Here is a 5,926-nt window from a genome sequence, read left to right as displayed (position 1 = left end):
ATTATTAATGAATCAATGCTCTACACAATCTTTATGTGATGATACACATGCAAGTTCATAACGTATTTCCAAAATCATAGAGAAATACATGAAAAATACTCAAAAATACCAAAAAATCATGTACTTTAGGTTTCACATGCATGTTCATATCCATAAAATCATCAAACATATAAAAATAAACACATCATAGTGTAGAGTACTTTTATATGAGTACGCCGATGCAAACCATGTCCCAAGGACGCCTCACGCTGCTGCCGGAATGCGTGGCATGTGAGCTGCCACGCGAGCATGCCAAATTGACTAGTACCTTAGTATCGTCGATCCAACCGATCAACGGTTCGGCCCGATCCGACCAATCAATAGTCCATCGAGACTAGTTAATTGTCCACCGGGTGAGGACCTAATCAACTTAGGTCGGAGTCAACTTGGTCAACGCCGGTCATCATCGCCCTTTGGCGTTAGCCATGACATCATCACGCGCATGGCAAGGGGCGCGAGTCAGCAAGGTGACGTGATTGATGACGTCACCCATTGCCTTAGGTGATCACACCGGAGCCGCGGCAACGCATGTAGGTATGTGGCGGTGCGTCCAACCTTGTTTGGAGGTGTACGACCCCACCAAAATGTTCATATTAACGAATAAAAAGCCAAATAAGTGATCAAATCCACTTTCACCGACCAAAAATCATGAAAACCATCAAAACAGTCCAAAGGTAGTTAAATTCGAAATGTTAATGGGCGGGATTAGTTTGACCTCCATCGGAGGTGTGCCATCCATCGAAATGCTCATCCCAATGAGATAAGTCTAAATATGTTTTCAAAATCAAGTTTCAATGGACAAAATTTCCGAATACGGGCCAAATGCAATAGTTGGAGTTTTAGGCTACGAGGCTCTCATACCAAATGTTGGCGTCAAGCGGCATCCTAGGATTGACTTAAGTAGAAACTCAAACATGTTAGTAGACGAAGATTTGTGTACCTAATTTAAAATCCACCGTTCTTTATGCGGAATGATGATCGATTTGAGGTTCTTTCCTCTATGGTCCTCGGATCCTAGTGTGATGAGACCGCCCCTCACGACTTCCATGAGGTGAGAGTGGAGAGTGTTCGTGATGGAAGAATGAGGGTTAGAGGAGGATCTTAGCCTCATTTATAAAGTTTAGATGGGTCTCTCATCACGGGTTGGGCTAACTTGGCCCACATAAGTCGAACCCATATTCGGCTATTAAAAACCTTATGCCTTATCTTATTAGACCAACCCCGTAAACGATAAATTACAATCTTAATTAATGTAGTTTACATCAGAAAAACTCTTACATCTGTTCCTTTAAAGAGATGTCAAGTTTCTCTCGAAAAGATACTCGGAGTTTCATATACCTCGCTAGAGTAAAGTCTTCTCATATCTCATTTCATGATTTAACAGATCCGCTATTGATGTTCTTGAAGTCAAAGTAAAAAAAATTTCAAATCTTGCAGGTCCTTGAAGGAAGTGAAAGGCCTCATATTCGCCAGCCTTTGTCGAGGAAGCTGTTGGACGCGGTTTCTAGTATAAGTACAGGATTAGGGACATGTTCGACGGAGCCATCTGGTGCTGCAAAGAAAGGGATTTCTTTAAGATCCAATCGCAGTCGATGTATACAACAAAATTGTATGCAGGCCAGGGCGAATGTCTGGCTTCATTTTCATTTAGTCCTCTAAGAAAAATTGCAGACAAAAAATAAAGGAACATATTGAGAAAACGAGTACCATGTATCTAGCACGGCTCGTGAAAACTGATCTCTCAATGGGCTACGCACGAGATATTAAACTGCTTGAAGAATCTTAATACTGTATGCTTCCGTTCTTTTGTATTTAATGTTGCAGTACTGAGAGTATGTTGCACTTATAGCATTGATCACTGCATATGCATGTTTTGTTCTCCGTCAATAGCGTCGGCAATCTTTGTTTCTAATGCTTAATGCACTATCGATGTTGCCATGTGCTCTAAGATTAAACTACAAATGGGTCATTTTTCAATACTGGCATTCAACTTCTCATATTACACTTTTTGTAGAAGAATACCATAGACAATAATATCTCCCAGTCCTTTACCAAAATAATAATAATAATAATAATAATAATAATAATAATAATAATAATAATAATAATATCTCCAGCCTCTTTTTATCCATTCTATATCAAGTAACTCCCCCTGATCTTATGGGGAACATTGCATAAAACATACTTTCTTTCTTCAAAACAGTATTTTGTTCCTTTAAAGAACAATTTCCCTCATTCAATACACATTTCTTCAAATGCAAAATCAAAATCATCATCGAAAAGCATCACAATCAAGAGTTTACTTCTTCACTAGAGATACGGAGATTGCTTCAACTCTATTTCTTTGCCTTGTATTCTTTGATCTCGTCATCCTCCTCTTGTTAGCAGGATTATCGAACTCGATATGTCCGACTTTCTTACAATCAAAGCAAGTTACGTCCTTTTTGTGTCCATAGCTTCTGCTGTTGTTCCGTGATAGCTTTTTTGCCTCTAAAGTTTTGGAGAGAACACTTGAACTTTTCTAGTGAGTATGATAGTCTCAGTCACCGTTACCTGAAGAGTCAATATCCTCATTTGAGTGATTAGCAACTGATATGTTCTTCTTGGTGTAGTCCTTTTCATTTGAGTGGAGCAACGGTTCGGTTTTTTGAAAAATGATGAGATCCGAACCGAATCTGAACCGAAATTTGGGTTCTTGATTCAGTTTGGTTTTGGTTTTGGTTTCCACCGTTTCCAAGATAAGTCAGTTTTCGGTTCAATTTGATTCAGTTCAAACCGATAAAAATAATTTTGATTTTAATAGTCATGAAAGCCCACTGAAAAATCCAATTTTTCGGTTCGGTTCGGTTCGGTTTTCGGTTCAATTTTTTGCCTAGGCATAGCATCAAGATCCTTGTGACTTGTATTTTGCGTCTCTCCTAGATTAATCTGGAAGATATTTCAAGGACTTTTGAAGTGATTTATGAGTCAAAAGGATCTTGATGCTATGCCCAACAAAAGAATCAATTCTGCATTTTCGAAAATTTTGCCAGGCAATGGTAGTTCATGCACAGCATTTATTAATGAGTATACATATGTTCTCATCCATATTAAACATATCCTAACTAGTTGTGAGAGAGATAATTTTGCTGTTCTTCATTTTGCTGGTTTCCACATGGGTTACCACCAATTTATACCAAATCTCATTTGCCACCCATTTCGCATGTTGTATATTGACTTCTTCTGTCGGTGTTGAAGCCATGTCTTTGTTGTTTAAGGTAGTTTCTTCTCATCAATAGGATCATTTCCTTTCTAGGTGCAATAGTTTGTCAATCTTCAATTGTCGTTAGCACTTAATCGATCCATTTTGCTCCGATTTTGGCGTTTAAGTGCCACTTTCTTAACTTTTTGTATTTAAGTGTCTCATTGTGCCAAGTTCTGACACCACAGGTGTCACAGACTCCCAAAGGGATCACCTTTTGGAGCATGTCTTGAGTCCCTCTTCTCAAAAGCTTAGGACTTTTTATCCTTTCAATCATACCTTATTTGACTGGTATTTTAGATTGAAAAATGCTAGCTACGAGGTATGGTGTAAAGCTCGATTCGATAAAGCCTTAAGTTTTGTACCTTTGACTGGAAGCTTAACCATAAACTTTTAGGGAGCATAGCAAGTTTCTAGTCTCCATCGGTCAACTGTTTCTTTCTTAGATTTGGCCCGATGTTGGTAACCCTCTCGATTTGTATGCTATCATTGGCTTGAGTCCATATGGCGATGACACCAGTGTCGTTGATCTTGTGGCTCGCTCCTTTTTTCTGCAAGATGCCGATCTTTCTTGTACCCATTTTTAAACCACTTATGCTCACCGGACGGGTGATGTCGAAAATGAAGAGCATGTAGCTTTCCTGCTTTACTGGCTGTCCAAGTTTGATTTTGCCATTCTTCTCTTCAAGTAGGTCGAGAGTTGAGAGGTTTGGCTTTTTAACTCTCACAAGGCAAACACATTGCTATGGGTCGTCTTGCCCTAGCGACTCTCTATCGGGGATTAGGTTTCGTCTCTATTGCTGTGGGTGTACCCACTACTGCTGCTAGGGTCTTCCATGGCCCCTTTTGAATTCTCCAAGCATGGATTAGACTATAATTTCCATCCTTGTTCTCAAACTCCAAGATCCCTCTTCCAATAGGGTACAAAGCCGAGACATTTTATCCCAAGAGCAAAGGAGTATAGTTGTTGAGCTTTCGTCTCCATCTTACTCCTGAGGGGTCTTCGTCCTTTCAACACCTTCACTGGTTCAACTGTATCTCCTTGAGCACCGACGATTTTTGCCTACTCTCCAATCCAAATTTTATCTCTGTTTTCGCTTTCAATCGGTCCAAGGATACCTAGAAATTCTGGCATTCTATCTTGGTTGCATCCGATCTGATATTAAGGCTATCTCTTAAGGGAAAGTTGAAGTCGGGCACGGATATTTATTCCCCTCAATATTGTTGCTCTATTGTGCCCCATCCTCTTGCTCATGTGCCCACCATTTCAGGTAGCTTAGTCGCTCTCTACAAATTACCATCTCACAATCAAGTAATCATCAGTTAACCAATGAAATTTGGCCTTCTTCACTCACTAACACAGTCTCACGAGCATTCCATCATAAGCAAAGAAAAAAGTTTGACCTCGATTTGCAGTGGCTTTGTGGAGAGGAAGAGTGATTTTGGGGGAAAAATTAAATTAGGGTTTCAAATTTGGGGCAAAAGTTGAAAAGGATGTGGTTTAAAGAATAAAATGCCAATGAAGCATTATGGCAAGTCGCGTTAGTAGGAAATGTTAATAAAATAAGGCCAAGTGAAATTTCCCGCCATCTAAATCGGAATTGATACTTAATGATTATTTTTTGAAAAAGTGACATTGAAGTGATTTAAAAGAAATTTTTGTCATCAACATGAGTACCATATACGACGTAATGCGACTGCTGGGTCAGTGTAGAATCACCCACATCTTCAGAGAAATCGGACCAGCGTGCGGATCAGATAGCAATAGTGGGGGAAACGAAAGGACGGGCGCACGAGAGACACAAAAGGGAAAGTAACTTTGCTTCGTCACTGGCAAGAAAGTCAACATGCACTGTTAACCTAGCTAGGCGTGCTCCCCAGTCCCCACTGAGGCAAATACAGTTCCCGTTTCTTCCAACCACAGCTGGGTGAGGATAAAGATCGTGTAAACGATCGACACCGGTCAGGCGCTACTCCGGATAGAAAGTTCGAAGGAATCGAAAAGCAGGGTTTTTCGCCATGGATGGTCCCTTTCGGTGGATTGAGACTGGGCGCCAACCCCACCACCAGAATTCGAGCAGGACCATGACAGAGAATTGTGGAAACCTCCACTCCCATCGAAAGGCATGATGAGGGTCGTCCTCTTTTGGGGATGGGATAATGATAGAATCGTACCAGTCTCTTTGTCATAAATTCCATGGTTAGTTTCGGGATTTACTCTAGATTTTATCTTATATTATTAATTAATTAATTATAATGTATTAAATTTTTTATGATCACCATTTACTTTTATAATTCACTAGATCATAAAAACATATGGAAAAATATGAATATTGATAAAGTAAAAATTTTGTTCATAAAATGAAAGTTCAAATTAATGTTTTAAGTTATACATTTATTATTGAATGGCGTGAAATATCGTAAGATCGCACGAAGAAATGAATTAAGAAAAACATTAAAACTTATTCCAGATTTTAGATTACAGGTTCCAAGTTTCCGGTTCCTGGTTCTTCCAATTAAGAATTTATAATCTACCCATCGAGACAAATTTTCTTTTTTTTGAAACCTATAACCTACCTTGTATACCTTGAAAGTTGAAATCTATAATTTCTAACCAATCCGATTCTTGGGTCTCATATTCCAGGT

The sequence above is a fragment of the Eucalyptus grandis genome, chromosome 5 (assembly GCF_016545825.1).
Source record: "Eucalyptus grandis isolate ANBG69807.140 chromosome 5, ASM1654582v1, whole genome shotgun sequence".
Lineage (NCBI taxonomy): Eukaryota > Viridiplantae > Streptophyta > Magnoliopsida > Myrtales > Myrtaceae > Eucalyptus > Eucalyptus grandis.
This window is presented reverse-complemented; position numbering follows the sequence as displayed.